The 27736-nt window shown below is 37.2% G+C and overlaps 1 long non-coding RNA gene across 2 annotated transcripts; it reads left to right on the top strand.

The window, feature by feature from the left end:
- Window positions 1-758: 758 nt before the first annotated feature.
- LOC148183085 (uncharacterized) lies at window positions 759-27736 on the top strand. 2 transcript variants are annotated; one of them, XR_015773892.1, is made up of 3 exons: window positions 759-858; window positions 13670-13764; window positions 26554-27736. It is a non-coding gene; the product is annotated as an uncharacterized LOC148183085 (long non-coding RNA). The 2 variants fall into 2 exon arrangements; XR_015773891.1 differs by lacking the exon at window positions 759-858 and adding an exon at window positions 12251-12379.

Below are 27736 nucleotides of genomic sequence, written 5' to 3'. Positions count from 1 at the left end.
TTCCGTGGTAAATTGGGGTATGGAAAAAATATAGGAGGAGCTCAGCAGCTCACCCAGTCCATCCCTGCTGCAAATGGTATTTAGAGAGTTTGGGCTTTTTCAGTGGGAGATTATCTAACTTTAGCACTTCAGATTACCTAAAAGTTCATATTTTTACCAAAAAGGCCTCTTTGTATTGTTCCATGCTTTTAGACTACTGCTACATATATGGGAAGAGGAATGGAAATTATACTGCAGCTCTTATTAGAGGCATTATTAGAGAAAACACTTGTTTGATGGGTAAGTGCAGTGTTTACCTTTGCTATTTGATATAATAGGATTCTAAAAACAGGAGGCAGAACTGTTCACTTGAGTAGAAAGAGGAGGAAATAGGAATTTGGAGCTTTTTGTGACTCAAAGCCTTGGCTCCATGCTTAACTGTAATGTATTCACCATACACTGTTGTGGAGATCAGATTCAGCTGCAGCTGTTACAGCTGACAAACACTTTGCTTTAACTTTCATGGTGCTGTTTTTGAGTTTTTCTGTCTGCACCAGAACACTATAAGCAAACTGTTCTTGGGTTGCCTCCTACCTATGTCTAGGAATAGAGTATCACTTTAAAACCACACTTGATCTGAACGTGAAAATGTCAAATTTAATTAAACCACTTTTAAATGTAACTGGTTTCCAAACATTTAATTAAAGAGATCATGTGTTCATTACCAGACCACTGATAAATAAAGGTGAAAACACTACCACCTGTTAGGCACACTGTCAGTAAAAATGCCTCTTCAAAGCAATGCTTTTATGTGCTGCTGTGTCCATGGCAAATACGTTTTTATGAGCCTGATCACAAAAGAAATGAACTGGTTTGCAGGTAAAGTCTCTCTATCTTCGGATTTTCAATATTTTGCCAGTAGCTGTAAGAATTAATTTCTCAAGCAACTCTATAATTATCATGATTCCTGATCTGGGAAGAATGCTGAGAAATATTAACATCAGTTTGTCAGTAAACAGTATGTGGTTTCAATTTATGATGATATTCTTAGCTCCTATGAAGCTAAGAAAGGAGAAAAAATTAGTTCTTAGCATGAGGCTTCCTTCAGAGTTATCAATGTACCTCTTTATGTAATGCTATCAGATCAAACTAATTATTTAAAGTAAATTTGTTTCATGCCTTTTGTGAAAGCAGAAAAAAAGAAAAAAAAATACTAAGAGGACTACTGAACCTTGAAACATTTTCTCCCAGATATCCACAGCATTGCAAACTTCACAGGAAATAGTCATAAAAATTTCTTTTCCCTGGTATAATTATACTGAATAACTCTTTTGATTCTGTGATCATGCACTGGTATTTCTGATTGATTTTCCCTGTCATTTCCTCTTTTCTTTTTTTTTTTTTTTTTTTTTTTTTTAATTTTGTAATAATTCAGGGCTGTTCTCCCTGCCAACAAATTATTATTTTTGTTTGGAAAGGATATTATTCATTTCCTTAGTGACAACTTCCTGTACAGAGATGTGTGGCTTTCTAGGAACTGGAAATGACTTCATAAAATTTTCTTATGCTTTCCTGGCCCTTCTTCCAAAACTGAAGCACCTAATATCCTGTCTGGTCTGACTTCAAAATTAGTGTTCTTAAACAGCATTTCCCAAGGGTCTATAAAAGTGAGATTAAATGGCAAAGAAATTAAAAACTATTTTGTTCCACTGACAGAAGCAGAATGGGTTTTTTGTTAATTTGTTCATTCTCATCACTGCTGCATAAATGTGAATCTTGAGTCAAAAAGTTTCAGGGCTGCATATTTTGTGTGTGTGTTAGAAAATGAAAGTTTCATAAAATTGTCTATGAAACTGTTCTAGGGCTCTGCTTGGGAGAAACAGGATGGGATGGATGAGAAGTGAGTCTCAGTTATATGCACAGGAAGAAACATTGACCACCAATGCACAAAACAAAAAACCCCAAACAGCTTTTATGATAATAGTAAATTTTCAATGAATTGCAAAACCTTTCATATTAATACATGATATTATGCAAATCAATTTCCTCTTCTTTGAGCAACTAACATAGTCTGCTCTGCTGGGAAAGGCTGAAAAGACTCCCAAGGCAATGGTAAACATTACTGGAATTATATTACGAATGATCTAGGACTTAAAATTGTGTCTTCTGTGCTCCTGTGAAGTGCTATCTCTGACTGTGCTTCAAGGCAGAGCTGCATTAAAGATGCAACAGGGAGATGCAGCAGACTTCAATGAATTCTGAAAGGAAAGTGAATGGGGAACAGAGTTGTCACATACAGTATTTTAATTGGCTGCCTTTAAAATTTTCAGACAGGAGATACTTCTTTACATAACTCTTAACTTTCATATGGAAAGCATTGCCATGGGAAGACTTAGAAGCCAAAATTATAATTTCAAAGCAAGAGATGAGATAGAGGAGTGAAGAAACTACAAACTAAGTTAGGCCAGGTAAAACCTGCAGTTGCAGATGTCCCTGAAATTTAAGTTTGTCAGCTGAGACATCATCTGAAATTAGGGACCACTTTACTCATGCATCTTTTGAGTTTCCCTGACCTGACATTGTTAGACACAAAACTGAAGTAAAATTTTTGTCTTCAAGCACAGTTGTGCACTTAAGTGTATATATTTCCATGCTGTTTCTATTCTATTCATAGACTCATGTTCTTGAAAAGGTTTAAGTTGAAAAAGACCTTTGAGTTCATCAAGTCCAGCCTCTAACCCAGCACTTCCAGGTCCACCATTAGGCCATGTCACCAAGTGTCGCCCTGAAAACTCAGCTTCTGAGCTTGCTAACATAGTTTTCTAAGGACTTTCCCAGGACAGTAACTGTAAACATAGATATGTGTACATTCTTTCTGTTACACGTCTTCTGATGGGCATTTCTCATGGCCAGTGCAGTGAGAAAGTGTTATCCTGACCATCCAATCCCTGGCCGTGGTCACAAGCCTATAAATCCTGGGAGGAAAAATAAACTCTGTCTTCCTTTCACCACACCTCAACCTGTGTCCGCGTGATCTATTGATCTTCAGCGGTAACAACCAAGCACCATTTTTTAACACTGAGAAAGCCAAAATATTGGGGTACTATAATAAATTGCATTCAAAAATATGGAGTTAAATTAAGGCAAGAAATTGAACATTTGTGTCGGATATCAAAGTGAATCAGCACTTTAGAAGTATAATTATACTACAAATCAAAATATAAGTCAATTTTTATTCCAGAGCCTAGAAGTTTTTCCAAATATTGCCACATGTACTTCAAATGTAAGTTTTCAGTTTCAATGTTGTGTGCATTAGTGGTGTAATGCAGTTCATTTTACTGCATCAGAGCAACTTCTGTACTGGCTAGGCTACAGTTATTAGGAATGTGTCCTGGGGTGACTTCACCTTTAAGATAGCTTTGGGAGCTAAGGAAGTTGAAGCTGCTGGAGGCTGATGGGAGTCTTTTCTCCTGACCAGTTATTGGTCATTTCTAAGAATTGGCAGCGGTTTTAACCATTGAGAAGTGAGATCAACCTGTGAACACCACCTTAAGATATAAGGCCAGGGCTCTCTTGTGCTCTTTGGTTTCCGGCTTCTGACGGGGTAACCAGGCTCTGTCTCAGCCTCCTCCCCACCTCCAGGCCGGACAAGGCCGCAGAGGGCAATGGGGGAGAAAAGCGGAGCCGGCCGGCCTGGCTTGGTTTGCAGTTTCTGCCACTGAACTGAAACCTGACACCATGAACACCTGCAGCGTTTCCAAGACTTTAACTCTTTTACTACCTGGATGAGATGTACAGATTACTCCTTTTTCCCAGAGAGAGAGAGAGACAATCAACGTGAAAAAAGACATCATAAAACCATCAAAGACTGTGAAGAAAAGAGTTAAGTTTTAGATGGGGAAGAGAGAATAAGGAGATGCTTTATAAGCTGAAACATTTTTCTGTTAAAGCTATGGAGATGGACAATAGTGTTCTGAAAAAAAACCTCCTTTAATTCATGACAGAGTATATTGGGAGTAATGGAGTGTTCAAAGTGTGGATTTTGAGCAAAAAGTGGAGTAGTTGTGATACAGTGAGGTGCTGGAACAGAGGGGGGAGAAGTAATAGTTGAAGATTTGGGGCTGTTTGAGGCAAAGAGAAAACTACTGCTTCCAGAGAGGCTCACAGAGACAAATGAAGAGAACTTTTGCCTTTGAATAACTCATCCTTAAAAATGACATCCCTAGACTCATGACCCATAACACACCTCAGAGTGATGTGAAATGGGAGGAGACAACTGATGGCAGATTTCCAGGCAGCTGGCATCAGAGAAATAGAAAGCTATTTAAGAAATCGTTTTCTTGTGAGAAACTCCATAGATTAGCAGGAGAAGACTTCTGCTTCTCTACAAAGGCTGCTGAAAAGACTGTAGTGGGAATTGGGACTGTTGTAAACACCAAAGTTCCAAAGTTTTATGTTTCTATGTTGTCATGTGAACAAGGGAATGGTGGGTAGTGGGGGATAAAAGAGTTTTCTGGAGGTTTATTCTGGTGTTCTTATTCTTGTAGTTTTGTAAATAAACTTTCTTTACTCCTTTTAAGTTTTAAGCCTGTTTTGCTCTTGTTCTAATCTATATCTCACAGCAAGAAATATGTAAGTTTTCTAGTAATTCTTTTAGTTACTGCTTTAAAACCACGACAGAATGTAATCACATTTCTCAGTTATTTCATTGCTGTGACTCAAATACTCAGAGATGCAGGGGTTTCCTGTCTCCCCAGATGTTTTGAAGACTGATTAGTGTCTGCAAAGCTATTTAAAGACAAGAACTGCTGTCTGCATAGTAGTAATTATGGCCAATTAATGTTTGTGTTGCATTTATTTGCAATTTTTTAATTAGAGGTAAGGCATCAAGATCTATCATTGGTCAGTATCACAGTGAGCTGTGGCTTTCAGTTTTGAGAACCTATCCTGAATTCTTGCACTTTCCTATTTCAGCATAAAAGCTTTTTAATTTCTTTATTATTTTAATGTCAAATAGCTTTGTATAAGTTTTAATTTTGACCAAGAAGAAAATTGCAATTCACTTGGAAAAGAAATATTAACTGAGTCAAAGCTGAAATTGGCATTTTTCTTTAGGGCTGCTATCCCTCTGAACCTTTGTCTAGTGATACAAGAAGTCAGAACACTGACTGCAATTACACATTGTAATCATCATAGGAGATACTAACAGATTTTGCCTGTCAATAGAGATTGTGATTTTCTGTTATAAAGCACAAATCCAGAGTCTGAAACTGTGGGCTGGAAAGGTGCAGGAGGAGAAGGAGGAATAAGAAAAGGAAGACTTTTTCCTGATTTGCACATATCCAAATAGTAAAGGCATAGCTTAGCTGCAGTAAAAAGAAACAAACATGCTTTAATTTAAAAACTTGGCTACAATGCTGCAGTTGTAATTCCATCAATAGTATGAAAAGTGCATTAATTGGCATACACTTTTCCAAAATAAATGTACAGAGAACCTGGTCTGTCACCTGCCTGTCTCAGTGTGAATCTAGTTTGTAATGACAGACCATATCCATCACCACTCTCTAAGTCATTTTTTTAATTGTTGTCTGTTCAGTCTCAGCATTTGGCTGTCACATTTTTAAGAAAAATGGTCCAACTGTTTTGCCACTTGCTCTAAGAAATAAGTTACCCTCTGCATATGGAAGCTTTCACGAACAATATGCTTTCTGTTTCCTGTGCTTTGGATTCCTCTGCAGAAAATTGGTAAAGCTAGTGTGAGATTAACTGAAAATGCTGCTGTCCATATCAGCAGAGCCTGCAAAAACTTCTTCTGCACAGGAGCTTGCTAAGGAGGTGGATTTAATGTGCATCCTACTTCCACTGAATTTCCTATAGTGAAACAGCACAGAAATAACAACTGTACTGAAAGGCAATACCTGCTAGCAAGGAGATGCCCCCTCCCAGACCTGTCCAGTCCCTCTGGATGCTGTCCTCCTCTCCTTGGGGGACTGCAGCTCACAGCTCGCTGTGTTGGCAGCCGTGCTGAGGGTGCCCTTGATCCCCCTGCCCATGGCACCGACAAAGGTGTTAAACAGCGCCAGCCCAAATTTCATGGTTGTTGCTGCCAAGACTGCATTCAAAACATTCTCAAGAGTTTCACAATCTAGTGAGTCTGTAAATGAATATCTTCCTGTTACTCAAAGCTCCACACTGACTTCATCCAATGCACTTGTGTTAGGAGTGCCAGTAAGTTTCTTGTCTGTAAGTCTGTACTTGAACATTTTTCAATGTTTTCCTCCCTGAGGAAAAAAATATAGAAGAAGGGAAAACAAGAACTGTTCATTTTACAATGGTTAGGTTCATGTTGCAATCTAATCACCCACCTATTTCCATCAAAGTAATTCAAATTACTAGTTAGTAGGAATTGCTTTGATTTTAACTATTTCTGGTATTTTTTGACATGTGACGTTTTTCAGTGTGATGTGCTGCTTTGCTTGAAAAACATTGGTAACATTATTGGTTCTGCAAGATGATAGGTTTTCTTCAAAAATATCAGCTCTGTTGTTTTCATGTTATGTAATTTATCATATCTTAATTTCCTTTGGTTTGGTAATTTTTTGTAATTTTTTGCTGTATATTTTATATATATTCAAATACTGTTCTCTGGAAAAAATGATAATATAAAATATGTCTGTGTAAGCTTCATACAGTACAATTTTTTGATAACTTAAATTTGCCATTTTGCAATTCTAAGCAAACATTAATTTTTATATAGCAGGGTTTAGAAGTTTGTTTTACACAGTTCCAAGAAATTTAATTTTCCTTTCTAACAAGCCAGAAAAATAATAGCCTGGGAAACAGATATAGTTCTTAGAGCATTCTTCTTGGAGAGAGTTTTATCTTAAGCAATAAGTCTGACATTTCAAGGCAGAGTGTGACATTTTTCATGTAAGTATAGGAGTAAAGGGCTATGATTTGCTACCCTTCTGTGGCTTTTTCATTCAACCTTATTAATTTCAAAGGGGATGTTTCTTGACTATGTTTCAACCAAAAAAATGGCTAATAAGGAAGGCTGAAAATGATGATAAAATGGAGATGCAGGCAAATATTTTAAGAAGGTACATTTCCTGTCAATTCAGTGTTCACTGAATATCTTCATATTCCTCTAGAAATTCATAGACAGAAGTTGAATCAGAGAGAGTGGATTTCATCTGAGAGGAACTCACTAGTGTTTAAAGTAAATTAGATAAAAATAATAACCAGGCTTCACAGTAAAGCCTCATATTTATGTGTTTAAATCAGTTCATGTGTGTCAGGGAACAGAACTTTCTGAGAATGGATGAGTTTCCCATATTTTCCTGTGCTGTGGTTCTGGTACCTTTTTGGACAAATTTTCTTTTGTATGAATTAGAAATTATCTTATCACAGATTTTATGTAAAGGTGCAAACATAAGTGTTATTTGACTAAAGAGTCCTTACGCATTAAATTCATTGGTTGTGGAACTGAATTTAACAGGAATGACTTGAGGAAAAATGATTGTGGCAAGAAGTGCAAACCAGTACGTGGTAGAAGTGAAAGGAGTTTTTCTAATAGCAGGGTGTGACAGGATGACTGACAGTGTTATGAAGTGCCTTGCCACCTTCTGGGTATCACTGGGTGGACAGCCCTTTCCATCAACAGCTGTAAAGAACATAATCAATTGGGAGGAAGGGAAGTATTTTTGTGTTTGAACTGAATCACTGTATAAAATGGCTCTAGGGAGCAAAGAATGTAATGACATGTCTGGGTTATAGAAGAGCATCTAGTAAAGCAAGAGTACAACCCTCACCCAAAAGCTTTTAAAGCACAAAACCAATCAAGTTAAAAGAATGTTGCAGCCTTAGTACCCTGGGCCTGCTCTCACTCTTGTTCCAGAAAAGATTTACAACTGATTTCAGCCTCCTTGCTTACTCATTCTCATAAAATATATTGTAAGCCTCGTCTCCCCCACCATAAGTCAGAGAAAACATTTTTAGTCAGCAGGGCTTAGGTAAGAGAAAAGTTGACTACACCAGGATTTTCTAATTGAAACTTGATGTTGCTCTTCTTCCTCCACCTTTGACTGAGCAATAGTATTTTCTCTCTGGCTCTGAAAAAGGTTTAAAAGTAGGGCAGTGGTAACAATGGTCTTGCTTTAGCTGCAGATGTGAGAATTGAGAAGAAAATGGGCAGACATCAATCAGGTTTAGGGAGGAAAAGTTCTGAAGAGTTACACACAATTGTCAGTAGACATCCTTTGCATGCTTCAGAAGAGGCAAAATCTAGTTGGAATGAAGGGCAAAAGGGTAGCGGAGTATGAAAAAAAAATCCAAACCTCTTAAGATGCATGCTCAATGTCTGTTTTAACAGGAAATTTGAGAGTCAATTGTTATTTCAACAACCAGTTCAAGTGAATGAGTTCCCTCATAGCTCTGATCAAGGGCAGAGTGGAAATCCTGCTGTGCTGTGTAAAACATTTTTTTATTTTACTCTTAGATGCATTATATTTTTAATTCCTTTGAATTTCCCACTGGAATTGGTCTCTGATGGAAAATAGGCTCAATCCCTGTGCTCTTTACATTGCATTTCTTCAGCCTATAGCCTGAGTTTGGATCTGAGGATGGATGGGGATGATGTGTGAGATGTTTTTAGAGAGGTTAATTATGGAAGGAACTCCCAGCAGAGAATTCGACAATAGAGAAGAGTTGTTCTTCAGTGTTGAGATCTATTTTGGCTGTGCTTGATCTAAATACACATTATTTTGAGTTCATAATGCCACATTTATACTTTTACATAGGAAAAGGCCAAATGTGAAGCCCTATTTCAGATCTTGCCATGAAGTCAAGATGGTCTGAATGAATTTAACCTTTATTTGTCTGAATTCAAACTTAATCACGATTCACTACTTTACCTTTGCTGATCAAAGCAGTGTATTTGATCTGTGAATTTAATGTTTCTGACTGCTGTGTTGTAAAGTGGTTTCATGTTCCTATTTAGGGACAATGACTTTATTATGGAAGCTGTTGAAAAAGCTACAGGAAAACAAGAAGCCATTTTAATTGGAATAGGTGTAATGATGTATTTTCCTTTTGAAAGAGACCTCTCATGGAAGCCATTGAGGTCATATTTAAATTGAATTAAATATTAATTACCAGTGGTATTAATAAATACCACAATTAATTAATTAAATACCTTACCAGTGGTATTTACAGTTAAATATAAAACATTAATTTATTTAAATCTGGAGATTACTAAAATGATAGTGAAAGGAAGCTCTGCTACCAGAGCTGCTCAGTGTTTCTGTTGTAAGGTTTCAAAGTTGCATGACATCCTCTATCAATCTGTCAGCATTAATAGTGATGTGTGTTTGCTTTTTCAAATATGCATGTATATATTATGACCCACAAAACAGCATAGCAAAACCAGATAATTTTATACTCTGATCTGGTCTTCAAAATCTGTGAGTAGCTCACCGCACAGATCTGGTGCTTTATCTAGCCCCAAAGTACCTTTTATGTGGGAAAAGTTTTATTGAGCATTAGCAAATGCCTTTGTTCAGATATTGGACTGTGGTATCTCACAAAATATAATGCTATTCTCTACCATTAATATGTTTTGTAACACATATTACTAATGTTCTTCCTGGACTCACAAAATTATCTCTACTTTCTAAATCTGTCAATAACAGAACTGTAAATGGTAAATCATATTTGGTAATATAATTAGTAAGTTTTTAAGGGTTTGACATTTTCCATCTTCTTCTATTTAGATTTATTTTTATATAAAGCAATTAAGGACATCCTTTTTCCATTAGGGAAATGATATTTAACTTCTGTTGTGATAATGTATGTTATATATAGAAGAGAGAAGGTACTTGAGTTTCACTTTTTTCCCTGCAAGGTCATTTTGATTCCTGGTGGTGTAATTTTTCAGAATAAATATATTAATAGGTGGTGCTCTTAGCACAAAATCAATCAAGACATCAAACATAAATATTTCTTTTGACATAATTACTCTCACGAATGAGAAATTATTTTAATTCACGAAACAACTTTAGGCTTCTGACAGATTAATAATCAGCATGGAAAGTGTCACCTGAAAGCTGTAACATGAGCACTTTACGTTCTTGCCTGAGATTATGGCTTATTGCTGGAGTTTTCCGTGGCACTTCATTAGGATGATGGCACACATAAATAAATATACACAGATATGATGAAGAGCTTTTGAATGTATGTGCATTAGACATTGAGCTGTTTGGAACAGACGAGTGTGAGAGTAGCAGAGGTACTCTGGGCAAAAAATGACGATATGAAAATAGGTATGAAAATAACCCTGCTTGAGATGATTTCGTTTCCTGAAAAGATGCTTGAGAAATAAGAATTTCTTATTTCATTGTTGCTAATCTCAGTATTTCTTTTTTCAAACTAGTGTTTAGTTTGTCTGTGCACATCACTCTAAGGCAAAGCACTGACATTGATTCCATAATGGCTGCAATTAATTGCATAAGTCACTGTTAGTGTAAGTCCCAACTAGCTTTTGTACAAAAGTCCAAGGGAGATATTTTTGTCCTACATCTTAGTCAGAAATGTGAGAACATAATTTCTTAAGCTTTCTGCTCTGTGATTTGCTTCGGGAGAACAATGGTGAAGAACAGATTAAAATTATACTTTTATGAGTTTTCTAAATTTTAGATAGCTCCATAGGCACTAATGTTGTCTAGCTGACTCTGTCTGACACATACACAGAAATGTTTTTCCCTGTCTCATTCTGGATTAAAATATTCCAGATAATTCCTTAACACACACGGGACAAAGTCCTAAACTATATCATCTGAATTAGGCATAAAGTAGGAGGGGTTGGCTAGGTGACCTCCAGAGATACATTTAAGCTTGAATTATTCCAGAATTCTGTGACACATGATTAGTTTTTAAAGAAAAATATCTGTATTTCTAAGAGATTGCCCAATTCTTTCCCCAGAAGTTCTTACAGAGTAGTAAGCAAAGATACAGAGAAGATAACTGTTGAAAAGCTGAGGTCAGTGTGAACATTTTAGCCCTTCCCTTGACCTGAAGGGAATCTCTGTGCACTGCACTAGTGAGTACCCAAGAGCATTAGAAATTCTGCTAAGGGAGTGTGAGTGTGTTTTGATTTTTTTTTTTCCCGTCTTACAGTCTTACAGGTTTTTTTAATTTTCTTTCCTCTTTAATTTTCTATTTTGTTCTTGTTTTCTCAGAATTCACAAAATAACAGTTTCTGTCACACTGGGGTAGCTTTAGAGACTTGCTCTCAATGAAATTGTCTTTTTTACAGTAAAAATGATTTGCAAGGGAGTTTCCTCTTCGTTATACTTTACGTTCTGATACAGGGGAAGGTTGCACATCCTTGGAAGTAGCTTACAAAGCTTGTGACATGTCATATGCTGCCTCTCCAACAGTTATGATGCACATTTAACAAGAATTTCCATAGGAATACCTGTTCATCAGTAGATGAAGCTGCAAGAAGAGTTATAGTTCTTTTTAAAGAAATGTTATGCTGTTAGTATGTAAAAAAATGTTTCAGTGGTGTTCAGTTCCTCAGACTTCTGTAGTAGGTATGCCAATCTTCACTCCATTAAGGTGCATTGCATAACTTTCCTGAGGAAAAAATATTATGAGCGTAACTTAAAATGCTCTGTGACTGCCACAGAATGACTTATTCAGCATTCTCTACATGGTTTTATGGTTTGATAGTGCATTTAGTTATTTTACTATATCTGTGGACAAGAGCATCCTCTTTGAAGACAATCAGGGGGTAATACTAGATTGTCTTCTTGATAATAGTGCCACTGCCTCAATAATGCAGGTAGATGTTTTTCTTTATTCCTCTTACTTGATCCATTTTTTTCATCTTTCTACTTAACCACAGAGACAGATGGAATGTTGTAGTATGTTTATTCAGTTCTGTTAAAATTGTTAGTATTTCATCTGTTTGGTATGTTCCTGGTTCTCCCCCATTTACTGGTTTGGTTGGTTCCATTTGTCTGTTATGTAAACCCCTCCCAGTTTTCCTGAATGTTCCCCGTCAATCACCTTTACCCTGTCCCATCTCCTCATCCATCACTGTAAACCCCACCTCTCCTCCCAGCTCCTTCCATGTATATCATCCCTTCCTCAAAACACTATTGGTTGTTATGTTGTATTCCCGCCTACTTTGTATCCCCATTGGTCCCTGACATTGTAACCTCCTCCCCTTACCCTTCCCTCCATGAGCTCCCATTGGACCCTGGACTGTGCCCGCCCCTGAGATAAAACCCAGTGCACAGAGGTGCTCTGGGCTCTCTTCGGTGCTGTTTTGTACCAGCCCAGACCCTTGTGCTCATCCCCTCTCCCGAATAAACCTGTTCCTGGGAAGTACAGCCGAGTGAGTCTCCTCCTTCCTTTTGCCATCACCCACAATGCCTGATTTGGCAGAGCCCGGCAGGATTCGGTGCTCTGAAGGTTCTGCAGTGGGATCGCCTTTCCCCTGCAGTTCCCCACTCCTGGCAACTGCCCGTGCCAGAGTGGCACCGTAGAGCTAGCCCAGAGCTCTGGTGCGGCCAAGAGCAGCATCAATGGAAGGCTGTTTTTATGTGGTTATTCCACACATGAGCATCAATTTTTTGGAGAGACTTAACAATCTTTAGTTACGGTATTTTTAATTTCAATTTCAGTTTTAACAATCTTAGTAAAAGTGTTTTGACATCTATGCTTGTATTATATTTTAAGTAAAAAGAATATTTTGTTTAGGTCCCAGACCTCATCTCCTGTACTAACAGCATTCTGGCCTCAACTAGAAGGCAGGCATTAACTCTTTACCATTGTGATTTTTCTAATTTTTAATAATAGGAATCAATTTAGCATATGGAATTCCTTTTTTCCTTTAAAAACAAAGTTTTTAAGAATGTTGCTTATTTATAGTTAACTTCTATTTTAGACTTTAAAGCTCAAAGCACTTCATAGAAACATGCATTTCAGTTTGGTGAATTCAGTGAAGTGAAACTGGCCTTTCCAGTACATCATGTCTGTGAATACCTGTATGGATAATTAATTATGAAAATATCTTTGTGAACTAGATGAGTCATTCTGATGCAGTGTTGTGAATATTGTTTTTTACAGGCCTGTGCTTCTTGACCCTAGGTGGTCAAGACAAGAAAAAATTAAATTTTGTATTGGGGAAAAAGGAGATAAAACTGGAAGAAAGAAAACCAGATTTCTCATTAACTTCAATGTGCAATTAGTGTTGAACTCTGGAATATGAAGCTGTTAAGAGCCAAAAAAATAGAGGCAAAAATGTAAATGAGAAATACGTGTAGACTGAGCACTAAATAAAATATAGATATATTGTTAAATGTAGATCAATCAACCTTTAGAGACTTCTGAAAGTGGATAAATGGAGGACGATCATTGTTTCAGATGCGGTTGCTTCCTTTATTTTCTCCTGTGCTGGGTGATGATGGAGAGGATGAAGCAGGAAGACCTTGTCCCAGTCAAGTGTGACAGTATTGCTGTTCCCAGACAAAATCTTAGGCAAATAAATAGGTGGCCCAGTTTCAGAGGAATGAAGTAACTACAGTAAAGTTTAAGGATAAGCACAGACAATTAGGACAGAACCTGAACTTGCAACTGCCCTGAAACATCTCAACAGGACTCTGGCTTTTTTATATCCTTCCAGGCTGTCAAACGATCAGGTGCTTTGCAGAACTGATCTGAAAATACCTCAGCAAAAATGTTGTTGGACGTGCAAAGTTAGGTAGATAAATTAGTCAGGTAAGTCTGTTTATTTTTTTACTGTTGCAGTTATATCACAGTTAAAACCTGTATTCCTTCTATTTTCCATACTAAATCAGTAGATTACATCCTTGCCTTGTGCATCCTCTGCACAATGTTTGGAAACTGCATTAATGAACAAATATAATGTAGGAGCAAAACATACATGGAAGAAGTAAAAACAAGATCTTGCATCTTAAAAAATGCAAAATATTTCAACTTAATGCTTCACCACTCTCCATGAAGTTTGTTTTTTATTTTGAATTAAGAGGTCTTGTTCTGACTCTGCAGATGAAGAATGATAGTTACAGATGGGTTTAATTTCATTGAGAGAGAAAGAGGGGCTGACTTCCTGCATTTTATTAGCCTGTGGAACACTGGGGAAAAGGTGTTTGTTAATTCACTTCAGCAGGCGAAACTCGAAAAATGTCATGCACTTTGGGCTTTCTCTCTCCTGCTATTGCTATTTTTCTCGAGAAGCTACTACAGATTTTTCCAGACTTGTCTGTAGAAAAATAATGAAAACAAGAATTTACCCTCAATCCAATGGAATTTCAAAATATGTGAACCAAACATCCTTGCAATTATGTCATTTAGCTTTAATATTTTCAGTTCTCCAGAAAGCTGTCCTATTTTGCCCCCATTATTGAAAGAGAAAGTCTTCTGAGAAATAAAATTAGTTTCATTATGAATTTTTGTCTTCAAATTAGTAGATGAAGTCTTGTTTCTCATCAGTAGATGGGTATCACTGTTTTTCCATTTAATCTTCCTTTAAAGTTTAATAATTCATCAATCTTTTAAATAAGTTTGGTTTAATGCCATCAACTTCCAATATATTAAGGTAAAATAAGCAATTTGCTACTATTGGTCTATCCAAAAAAAACCAATTTTAAAGTCTGTGCAAGATGTAGAATAAAGATTTTCAGCCTATTGCAAAACAAAGTAGTAATTAGGATTGCCTAACTGGAAGAGAAGGGTTTTAGCTCCATAAAGTTGCAGAGGTTTTTATTCATCTTAGTTCAGTGCCATGAAAATATGAAAACAATTAACATTCTATTTCTTGAACAAGACAAGTGACGGAATGTATCTACTACATGGAGATCAGCTGAGATACTTCCCTTTCAGTGGGAAAGAGTGAAACAGATTTACTAAAGGATTAAAATATCTCCTCTATTTTCCTTGTTGTTTAGTTCATAAAATTCCTCTTTTCTCTGGAACTGGACTGGACCTCTCTATGGCATTCTCAGTGACCATGAAGAGTCTCAAGTACTTTAGGTAAAGAACAAAACCCAGCAAAAAAAGGCCCACATCCCAAGATCAGATTTGTCTTTTGATTCTAAAGACAGAGATTGGCATAGGCCTTTTGTTTTCTGAGCTCTGATTCTAAATATGATATAAATAAACTCTTTAGTGACCCAGCTGGCCTGCAACTAATCATCATTTTCATTAGTCAGTATTAGTAAATTAGCAGGTTCATGAGGCCCTGCTGGTGTCAGCTGCTACAAGGACAGAAAGGTTTTGGGTTTTTTCCTTTTTAAATTGCAGGATCAAATTAACTTTTCTGTAGCCCATGAAGTTGTCCTATAACATTTATAAAAATGTCATACCTGACTAAATGAGCTCAAGGTCTAAATACTGTTGGGAATTGCATAGCCTGTGGTGTCAGTGGGTATGGGAAATTACTGACTGAAATTGAAGTCTGCATAGATGTCAGTGTTTATTGTAAATTCCTCTGGTGGGTGCAGTGCTATGAGCCATTGGGTATTTCCTCCTAGATTTTAACTGTATTGAACTAATTAAACCAGCATTTTTCTTCACTTCTATTTCTGGTGAATGTGTAGACGTAATCCCATAGGGATCCTACTTTTCACAAGATCAAAGCTAAAGCTCTACACTGGAAAACACTTCATCACTTTTTTGACATTTTCTTCCTTTACTCACCTCTCAGTGAGTTAAATAGTTAAGTAGTTTCAAAAGAAATTATTTAGTGGACACTGATAAGGTAGCCTAGTATGTCACTTATAAAAGAAAGAAGATAACAGTTTCCAAGATGATTATCAGAAATCCAGGAAGCTATTAACATATTGAACAAAGATAAGCAGATAAATAACTTGTGGCAACTTCACAGACTTCTGAAATGATCTGCAAGTATTGATTTTGATGAAAGAATCATTAATCCTTGCAAAATGCATCTTAAATTGTCTCATCTTTAAGGAAGCAAAATTTTGGTCCTTGTGGTACCCTTCCTCCTGTTGATTTCTCTTGCCCAGAACGTCACACCTAATTCTCATGAAATGCACAGTCTGAGAAATCAAAATATCCAGGCTTGCAGGAGAGATTGATAGTAAAGAAGGACTTTGCAACTGGCACCCATGGCTAGTTTATTATGGTAGTCAAAATTAAGCTGTGAAGTGTTTTCATAATGTATTAAATACCATCATAGTTTAAGTAAGAATTTAATAATTTAATGATGCAATTAACCTTCACATACTCCTACCTGTTTATTTATGTAATGATGGATGTTTGATGCTGTGATTTAATATTTATCCCACCATAAAGAAAATACTTCAATAATTGATACCTTGTCTCATTAGTCAAGACCTAACGCATTTGCGTAAGATATCTCTCATGTAATTCGAGAAATGTAATGTGAGAAATTCAAATGTACTTTTTCCTTTCTAAAGAATGAAGCTGTGGAAATTGGAGGGACAGATGGACATACTGGTGGATTTGGAGTTGGCTGGATGATCATATCCACCAGATGTTGTTCATGGCTTGATGTCTCTCTGGAGACCAGTGAGGTTCCTCAGGGTCGTTACTGGGACACCAATGCTGTTTAACACCTTGGTCTGTGACATGGACAGTGGGATCCAGGGCAGCCCTGCGGGGTTTGTTGATAATGCCAAGCTGTGTGAGGCAGTCACACACTGGAGGGAAGGGATGCCATCCAGTGAGACCTCAACAGGCTGGAGAGCTGGGTCTGTGTGAACCTCATAAAGGTCAGCAAGTCCAAGGGCTGATGAGTCGGGTCAGCCCTGAGCACAAGCACAGGCTGGGTAAACTGAGTGACTTGAGAGCAGCTCTGAGGAGAAGGCCTGGAGGGGTTGGTGGATGAGAAGCTCAGCTCGACCTGGAAATTGGCCTTGAAGCCCAGAAAGCCAAATCTGCCTTTATCTCATCTTTGAAAATTCATGTTTAGCACAGGTTTTTAAGACATAATTCTTAAATAAGAGCAACAATTCTGTTTCTTAATTCTTAAATTAGATTAATAATAGTTCTTAATAATTCTTAAATAAGAACAACATTCTTAAAATGTATAATTAATACAGTCATAAGGAAATGAATCTTTAAATTCTGTCCCAAATTATATTAAAGTATTCCAAACTGTTTTCTGGGTGTAGAAGCAGCAGTTATATAGCAACAGAAGGCCTCAAATTAATTTAAGAATTTATTTATACGCGTGCTTGTGAATACACATACCTGTGTCAAACTTTCAGTGGTTTGCTTAACCAGGGCAACCTGATTTTACTTTATTTTGCTTTGTGCTTTTGTTTTATTTTTCTGAATAGCTAGATGCAATTTCAGATTTTGTCAAAATCTATTATCGGTATTTTACCTAATTTCTATTTTCTTCCTTTCTTACTGGAAGAACAATGACAGACAGTGATGGTTGAGGTTATTCTTGCTCATGGTTTATTAATTTACTTCACATCAGAATATAGAAAAATGTAGCTGTCTGTGAGTAGTAATAGGGATCGGGTAGTCAGTTAAATTTTGGAGAGCTTCTTAGTCCCATACTCCAGATAATGCTTAGGATCAAGACAAAAGGTTGGGGCTAAAATCCTTTGTTGTTTTAAGGATTCTTTACAGATACTGTTATTCAATGTAGACATATATGTGTTAGAAAAATCTAAACTGTCCATAATGCAGTTTTAACTTCTTGACAGATCTTTCCTGAAATAAATGAATTCCCATGAATTCATTGTCTTCAATTGCAAATTATAAAACTAATATGATTCATTTTATATTTAGGTTTTTTAATCATCAAGTATTCTGTTTAGTACAGTTGTCTCTTTCCCAAGGAGACTTACCTGTTGAATATTTGAATTCTCCATTTTTTCCTAGATGGCTAATCACCTTCATCACCTACTGGTTTGGGCTAAAAAATATGCAAAGCATTTTATAGGAACAAGTTAACCTTAATTTCCTAAGCAGTCACTCACCACAGAAGTCTCACGAAATTCAGATATGATAATTTTTGCATGATTGGAGTCATGGGCAGGGAGAGTAGACTTTGTTTCAAACCTCTAAGGAACCTTTCTGTCTGGAAGCAGTACATTTCTAGAACCTTGTACAAAAAGGACCTGTGTGGTGGGACAGACATTATTATGTATTTATTATGTATTTCCAGTTTATTAAAGACACAGATTCACAACTCTGGTGACTCAGTACTAAGTTCAAATTATAGTGAATTCATGTGGTATCCTCATTCTTGGCCATCATGCAAAGAACTGAAACATGCTATGACTTTTTACTGCCAGATTTCTCAAAGCTGTCTGCTGGGGCTTCTGGAGTTGAGCAGTTGCCAACCTTAGGACTTCTGTGAGTGAATTTCTGGCTGATTTATGCTCTGATTCACAGTGTATAGTTCACTCCTGTGAGGAACAGGTGATGTTGGATGTGATTTAATGCAAAGGAATTTGTCTATTTGTTAAAGTATAACAGAGCAGCATCTTCAGTGGACATTGGGACAGGCCATGCTCATGAGAAAAAGGTGCTCATGTGTGAGACTCAGTCTCAGCAGCTTGTGTGTCCTCACCAAGGGCATTCTATGTCAAGTGAGGTGACTCCCTCTCTCCCTCTGAAGAGAACAGTCCCCAAGAAAATGAACTCCATGGATCACCTCTGCTAAGCCACAGGCAGCTTCTCAAGATCCGTGTTTCTCCGTCCCTTCTGACTGTGTGTGCAAGCTCACCCATTTGTAACAAGGCTTGGGGTGGGAGCCAGGGCTATAATTACCATTCTGTTCTGTGCTGTTCCGCTTCTTTTCCCAGCATAAAGCAGTGGATGTGGGCCTGGTGATGTAATAAACGGGTACAAAAGGTTAAATCTTGTTCAGCGTATGGGGAGAAATTTCAGATAAAAGGAGAGAGAGTGCAGCCCATTTGCCAAAAATCTGATTCATGCAAGAAAATCAGAGAGGAGGGAGAGAGTAGAGAAAGGCTGCTGTTATTTTTTAACAAAAGACGCAACCAGTAGATTCTGCCTTGACTGAAATTACATCGTTTTGAGCATATAATTGTTGGGAAAAAATCGTCTGGAAGCAGCTAAAGCTTGCTTTTGCTTTCCCAGAGCTTCTATAGTTAGCTGTATTTCATGCTAGCAGTCTTAACCATTTAAAAATCAGATAAATTCTCCCTATGATTATAAAATAGAATGATTAAAAAAGAAGTCAGAATACATGAGAATTTCCCTTTTGCCAACAATTAACTTTTGGTGTAATTTTTTTTTTATCAGACTGGGGCTTCGACAGGTTGCATTATGTGGCTTCCCCTGAGGTTTTAGCAAGTTCAGTGATATTTGAGTTTAGCTCATAATTAAGCCCCAGAACTTTTTGCTGTCTTTACTGACTGATTTCGTTCCTTCAATGCCAGGGATGGAAAGGCATGAGATCCCTGACACACATCATCTCAGGCATATTGCTTAAACTGACAGAATGAAAGACAGGGTAAGACAAGTTTCAGGAAAATTTCCATTAAGGTTCTGAAATGGGTCTTTGGAAATGGGTGTCTTACTGGGTTCTTCTTTTCACATGAGGATACAATATGGTAAAAAAAATCAATATATTTACCCCTGATTACATGATGGATTCAGATATTAAACCAGAAAGGGGAGCCAAGCTGCCCTCCTAGTAAAGAAACAAGAGCAGAACTGCACTGAGAGACAGAAAAGAAAGCTGCTGCTCCACAGCATTGCTCAGCAAGCACCATCTTACTAAAAAAGAAACTGAGGATTGAAACTTGACAGTAAAATAATAAATCTGGGAAATAGCATGAAGGTCAGAGACAAAACCATCAGGGAAAGGAGAAGAAAGGTGGGAAGAAACAAGAGAGAACTTCAGGAGAAGTGCAGCTGCAAATTGAAGTGACTAAGGAACATGAAAGAGGAGGTGGGGTAATTGGATCTCTCAGTGGTAGGTGCCTAGGCAATTGCATGAGTGGATACAGGCAGCTCTATAGGACACAGCATTTGGTTGTCATTCAGGGGGAACTGCTATTAAATTCAAAGTGAGAAGAACAACAGAAAGAGACAGTTCAGGAAAGTTCTCTGGGAAGATTAAAACAGGAATTTCAGTCCAAGTCACTGTGGTGCTGACTATGTTAGCTACCTAACAGGGCTCTTTCCATTTTAATCTGGTTTTTAGGCTTGACAGGAAAAAAAAATATTTTCATCAAAGATATAAAGGGCAATATTTTCAAAAGTACCTATGTGTTTTCTTCAGAAATTGCTTAGACTCAGTCTCATAGAATCACAGAAGGGTTTGGGCTGGTAAGGATGTTAAGAATTATCTAGATTTACTCCCCTGACATGGGCGGGGACAGCTTCCATTAGACCAGGTCTCTCAAAGCCCCATCCAGCCTCTCTTTGAACACTCCCAGATATGGGGCATCCACAAGCTCTCTGGGTAACCTGTGAGAGGGCCTCACCAACCTCACAGTACAGAATTTCTTCCATATATCTAATTTTAACCTACTTTCTTTCAGTTTAAAGCCATTTCCTTTTGCCCTATCACCCTCTCCCCTTGTAAAATATCCCTCACCAGCTCTCTTGTAGACCCTTCAGGAACTAGAAGGTTGTTCTAAGGTCTCCCCATAGCTTTTTCTTCTCTTTCCCAGGCTGAACAATCCCAGCTCTCTCACTTTGTCGTTATAGAGGAGGTACTCCAGCCCTCTGATCATCCTGGTGGTCCACCTCAGGAATCTCTTGAGGAGTTTTTATTGTTGGGGTCCCAGAGCAGGGTACAGCACTCTGGGTGAGGTCTCTCAACAGTGGAGTAAAGGGACAGCATCACCTGCCTGGACCTACTGGTCACAGTCCCACTGCTTTAGCTGCAGCTCAGGATGTGCCAAGAAATATCACTTATTTTGTGTAGTGGTCCCAGATCTCATATGGTGGGGAGAAAAGAAACAGAAATAAAAGAATCATCCAGAAGGATGATACTGCCACTCCTTCTTTCATTAACCATAGAAGGACTCTAAACAGTTCCATGGACCAGGTCTATGCTGGCAGTTTCAGGTGGAAAATGGTTAATTAAAATTATCCTCTGAGTACTTTGACAGGGCAAAAAAGGGATGCAGGATTATACATATCAGGAGGGCTAAAATAACAAAATACATTTTTATTGTTTAATTTGAACAAAGTGAGATGTTTTGAGGTAATTAGGTAGTCAAAACATCTGAGTCAAGTAGAATCCCACTTTTATTAATTTCTGACAGACACCATCTTCTCAGTTTGATTTTTTTTTCCTTCAGAAATGGAATTTTGCGTCAGAAAGTCATTATGATTTTTTTCCCAACTCAGGGAGCACCATTAGGTGCTGGTATGATCTGCCAACTGTTTCTAGAACTGCTCCATGACTCTCTTAAAATTCATGGCCTCTGTTCTCCCCTTGGAAACTGAATATCAAATGTTGAATGCTTCTCCTGTTCTGGTAAGGACAGCATGGCCAAAAGAAAAGTGTATTATCCATCCTATTACCAGAAAAAGATTTAATTAACTTCTTGTTTATTTTCACCTTTTAGTCATCTGTCAGTTGTTCCGTGATAATAATTCATTTTGGTTGGCTTAACACAAGTTAAATTTGCACAAAGTGAATTTGGCTCAACCTCAGCTGTATATGCCAGATGACAGGTAAATGTATTTGTCTTTATTGCAGGGTGGATTCCATGGAATCTCTTTGCTGGACATTCAGGCATACTTAATACTGAACAAGTATGAAGAGACATTTAATTTTTATTTATAGCTCTCATTAAATACCATAAAAATCCACTCAATGTTATTCTCTTAGTTCTGAGTTTATGCTGAAGAATTTAGAAATTTTCAGTGCTTCTTTGTCCTGTGAAGTGCCACCTGGACATTCAGGTATAAGGGAAAGAACCTAGAAATAATATTTTTCACAACAGACCATCTTTTCATTGTTTAGTAATTCTATCTTCCCTTTCTTTCTCCTTGCTAGCCCAAACAATACTCACATAAACTGAGATATATTTGCTTTGTAATTGAATTTCAGTTTAATGTATTACTGTAAAATATTTTTGAAAAAAATCATAAGGGAAGAGGCCTCTACCACTTTCCCAAACTGAAAAATAACTTCCCCTACATACACACCATCCAGATTTATTAGATCTATCTTCCTAACACAGAACACAGGCTGCTGGCTAAAAAAGAATAACTGATAGTTAACCTCTTGGGCTGGAGAAAAGATTCCACTTGCAATGTCTTTTGAGTTTGTTTTCTTTTCTGCTTGTGGCAAAACAGCAGAAAATGAGAAAATGTAAGGGATGTGCTTTCTCCACATATGAGTGCACAGCAGTCAGTGCTAGCAGGGATGGGGCAGTAGTAAATGGTGGCTGGGACATAATCGTGTTCAGTGGTCCCTGTTCCTTCTTTTCTGGGTACAGGTAGCTGCAGAGTCCTCTTGTTCCTGGGTGCTGCCACCTTCTAGCTGGCTCTGAGTCTGATTTTCATCCTGGAGCCACAGCAATATCATTTGTGAAAGGGGGTTTAAAATCTGCAGGCACAGTATTGGTAGCAGTATCTGTTAAGCACTCTCTTGTTTTTGCTTCTCATTTAATGGTACATCTATGCATTTAATGTTGGTCTGAAAAGCTGGTTCTGTGTAGGCAAATTTGCCTTTTTTCTTTACTTTTTAGTTGAAGCAAATCATATTCCTCTGATATCTTGTTTCCATGCCACGTTTTCTCCAATTAAGAAAAAGAAAAAACAAGAATCCCCAGGCAACCCTGTTACTCTTAGTCATAATTAAACCATCACACCTGAAACATCCAGCAGGCTGCTTGTGAAATTTCTAAAGTACGAGGAAAAGCCACATTAATATCTTTGGGCTGTGTGCCAGCACACAGAGATGTCTAAGCTAGGAAGGGAACCAGTACTTTATAGGAAAGAGAAAGGCATTTCCCGATTAAGCAATAAATGAATGTGCAGCTCAGGAAAAAAGTGAACAGTAGGACATAAAAATGTTGCTTTTGTCCCTCTGTAGAATGAGTCTGTCATTTAAACACAAGCTCTATTTTGTGAGAAATAAACATTTTAATTTTTTTTTAATATGACTCGTCTGTGTGATACATTACTGTGTTGCTTTGCCATGGGAATGGCTGAGGGGAGCCACTGAAGCTTTCATATTCTTTTTATTTGCATTAAGGACAGTTCTAAGACACACCTGATACAATTCAGAGCAAAGGCGAACAAACCCCAACCTATGGCACTTTGTAGCTTCATAATTGCATTTCTCCAAAAAGTTGCTTCTCTTTTCTAGAGCTGTTACAGAGAGCTGTAGAATCTGGGAGAGTCAATCAACTGCCCTGGGGAGCCACTGAAGCTGCTTCACCAACAGTAGATAGGGACAGAATGAATGAAGTGAGATGTTTTTTTCCTCACAGTATTGCTTTAAATAAAAATATATTTCCAGGTAGAATATCTCACTGGAGAAGAATATGATTTAAACTCCTTTTTCTTCTTCCATGTGTTGCTAAGAACCCAGAGGCTTTATAATTACCTTGTAGCTGAAAAACCAATGGGTCAGTGGGTGTAACTGGACTCTACTGGTTGGAAAATATATGTTTTTGGTTTTTTTTTTAAATGTTCTTAGACAGAGTTTTGAGATGGAAATAGTCAACTGGTAAAAAAAAGGAAATAGGTGAGGGGGGGAAAACCTCAACCCTCCTACCAATGCTTGAAACTGGGAAGAACATTTGAAAGGTAATTTGAATTGTTTTTCTGAAGACATAATTTTATTTCCTACTTTTCTGTCTTCAGAAGAGGACTTTTTAATAGTGAAGTCATCTTCCTCATAGCAACAAATGCCTCTTAGAGGAGCTTTCCCTGATGCCTTGTATTATCAGCAACAATTTTTGTATTTCCCCTCACTCTTTTCCTAAAGATTATTATAAAAGATAGAAATCATTCTGTGACCCTGCCTTAATCCTGTGAAATAGATTATCCTTTTAGCCTGAAGTAATTTGCTCTTGCAGGAAAACACCCTTAACTTGGCATAACATTGCCTCTTACAGCCAATAATCAGTCATTAAATTGGGTTCTCGTTAGTGAAAATTCTAACCTCTGTTGCAAGTGTCCCTGCACAACAGCTCCAAGTCCTCAAAACAAATTTTACATAAAATTAAGAAATGGGGTAAAAGCATGCTTGTTTTTTAATGTATCACAGGTAAGTGTAAATATTAGTGCTTTGAAAGATACACCTGCATACTCCCTAAGACTGGGGTATAAAACCACCTTTACACTGGAGTTTTCACACACAAATCTGGGGTGCTTGTAAGACAGTGGTAGTGCAAGAGCTTACATTTATGCTGTTATAAATGAAGCCTGAGTTTTGGAGATTAAAAGTGGGATGGTTCCAAATTACATTGGGGTACCTACGTGCCAATCAAATTTTACAAAAATCAGATTACAAATCCAAATTTTTAGATTTTTCACCTAAATTTTTAACTGTTGTTTCTAACTGCAGCACCTGAAGTGCTCGCCTCAGGCTGTGTGTGGAGGGGAGGCAGCTGCAGAGGGTGGTTGGTACCAGGCAGGATCTGGAATGCACTCTGGAGCATCATTCCCACCCAAAAACCTGCAGAGGGAGCAGAGAATGATGAGGTCTCTGATTTAGGCAGGTCAGAGAGATGCCCGAAGCTGGAGGAAGTGCAAGTAGACTGATGTTCTTTCTTGGATTTTGGCATTAATTACCTTTGTCAGAACAATTCAGAAAAATGCTTGATCTCTTCTTTGTCATTAATTTTCTTTATAATTGAATGATGCCTCTCCCAGCCCAGCACTGTGCCTATGTTACTGCCTGCAAAGCAGGGATGTATACAGGGTTTAAATTCTCACAACCACTGCAACTAAGCAAATGTTGCTGTCCTATTTTATATGTGGGGAAATTGCAGTGCAGAAAAAAATTAACCAACTTGCCTACAAGGTACCCTATGGCTCAACAGATTAAACATAAATGCAGGATTTCATTGAGTATAATTCTGCTCTGGGATTTCTGTTTGTTCATTTGCTTTGTTTGGCAGAGGTTTGAAGTTTTGATGCTCTTTTTCCTCAGTTTTGCTAAGAGCAGTTTTTATGTTACCTTTGATTCTTAATGCTTGAGGGTGGCTTTAAAATTCTGGTTGAACTGGAATAGGAAAATCTTCTGTATATTGGATCAGTTCATTTCAAAGCCAGAAAAGCTGCTTTAGTCAGTGAATGAGTGCTTATAGCAACTCTTCCATCATTCCCACCAGCCTGTCTGATTTAACTCATTCAGTGTCCTGAGTCATTGGGAAAGCTGAGAGTAAGATGCACCTTACTTGCTGTGTCACTGCTTCACTGCCTCTGGCATGCTGGCCACAAGCATTGAAACACTTCATTCTTCTTAACCTAATCTATAGTTTTAATGAAATGATCAAAATTTTGTTGTGTGGTTAACACATTTTTCATTCCATTGTATTACTATACCTACCTTAGGACAATGTAATCAAGTCAAATAATGTGCTAATTCTGCCAGTATCTGAACCTCTTCTACATTGTTTGCAAGAAATTTGATTGGCATAGTAAGATTGAAACACTGAATTTCTCAGCCAAAATTATCAATTCCTCATGAGAACAGGTGGGTTTATAATAGGATTTTTTTAGTTAGAGGATTTATTCAGTCAGATAGGCATTCGGATTCTTATTTTGGGTACACTAACTTGAGTAGTTGCATATTTTTCTCATTAAGATATTTTTATTCTTAATTTTTGTGGAATGAAGGTTTACAGCCAATTGTTATTTAATGGTTTTTAATTATTTATATTTCATAACCCTGAAAAGTTGCAATGACTTTTTCTGGATTTCCTCTATTATTCTGCATAATTTATTCTGAATTGAAAGAGAACAGCACTAAATTGTACTAGTTCTCTCCAGTAATGAATAGCTCTTGAGACATGTTTTTTTTTCCTGAAACTAATTATTGACTTATGTCTGCTTCTATCAGTATCAAGAAAGATTTTGCAGGTGTTTAAAAAACAACAAGCCCAGGTAAAAGTTTTGTGGTATTTGAATTAACAAGAATGGGACACAATTTGATAAAAATAGCCAAAATAATGAAAAATAATGAATCTGAAATGAGAAACTATAGCAATTTTGATACAAATATAGACAGGGACTCCATTTATTCTTTCTCATTTACATTACTTGTCTACATACAGAAAGAAACAGTAAAGATGGTTCTTTACTTGCCCTCTGGGCAAAACCAGTGAGCTATACAAAGCATTTTCTCCCCCTTTTTCAGACTACTTTAATTGGGTAGTTTGATTAAAATCTCTGTTTAGATGGAGAAACTGAAGATATTGCATCTGAATGAGTGCATGGGCACAAGGGGAAATACCCTAAGGATATTGCAGCTGTTTACAGGGATAAAGAATATATAGATTTTTTTCCTCACTAAATTGTGGGGTTTTTTCTTAGCATTATCTTTTTGCCTATTGTAATTTTTCTTCTTTCTTGTGTCTGTTTTCATAGGAGTCTGCTTGACTGAGGTCTTCCTTTTCACCTCAAGAAAAAAGAACAATATAGCAATGGATGAAATATGCTCAGAGAGGACAAATTAAAACTGAACAATTGGAGTGGAAGAGAAACACATGTCTGAAGAGAAAATGTAATAGAAATGCTCTCAGAGAAAATATTAAACTGAAGTTCTGAAAACATCTATATGTTGATTCATCCTTGTAGGCCAAGTCACAGTCCTTTAGCAGGAATTTCTCAGTTCACTGTCAGAGACCACGATTGGGACCCAACACGGTGATGACGGAAGAGGATCATGGGCAAGTGGGAATCTCCTGAAGTCTGGGGCGTTAGCTGCCTTATTCTAAGTTTGTTTCATTTGCGTTTTCATGCCGAGCAGATAATAAATCTGGCAAGGGAATACTTTCTAGGAAAAGATGTTTCTGTAGAAGGGAATTTTACAGTTCTGTAAATGGTGCTAGAAAATTTGATGTAGGAAATTTGATTTGTATTTTTGGGACTTTAGGAACTTAATGTTGCTGTTAGGTATCCAATGGTTCTAAAAAGCACTTCCAACTGTCTGCAGGTCTTCCTGCAAATGTGAAAACCCAGAGGAAGTCCTGTCTTATCAGGAATACTGATCAAAGGGGAGATTTAAAAAAGAAAAACTGGATTGAAAAAATAATAGAAAAGACAGTGGTTAAGGACCACTAATTTTTCAGTTCATCTTAGAATTATAGAAACAATTGAAAATAAAATACCATTCCTCTATTTTATCTGATGAAAAATTATGCCCTGAAGGATGCTTAAAATTAGTTTTCCCACTCAATTATAAAATGTCACCTCATAATGCTGCTTTCATGAGTGCATGTGCCCTTGTTGTTTAACAGAACACATAATTAAAAAATATTTTCAATACTCAGAATTAATTTTCCTTTTCATAGCTTTAATTCAGAGCTAACAATAACCTTTTGCTCTTCCAGTTGGCCATTAATTTATCCTCCTTTGTTTTAGTCTGCACAGATCAATAAATCTTACACATAGGCACAGACTGACTTGCAGAAGTTGAGAATTCCCAGCCTTTCTTCATGTGAAGATGGATACAAATATTGTCACTGAAATTTCCTTTTTCAGGCCTGAAATGTTCTATTTATTTCATTATTATGTCTAAGGAAAGAAATAGAATAACCAGACAGAAAAT

This window comes from Pseudopodoces humilis, chromosome 15 (genome assembly GCF_049639895.1).
Source record: "Pseudopodoces humilis isolate 2021_Gansu_Grassland_sample_001 chromosome 15, ASM4963989v1, whole genome shotgun sequence".
Lineage (NCBI taxonomy): Eukaryota > Metazoa > Chordata > Aves > Passeriformes > Paridae > Pseudopodoces > Pseudopodoces humilis.
This window is presented reverse-complemented; position numbering and strand designations above follow the sequence as displayed.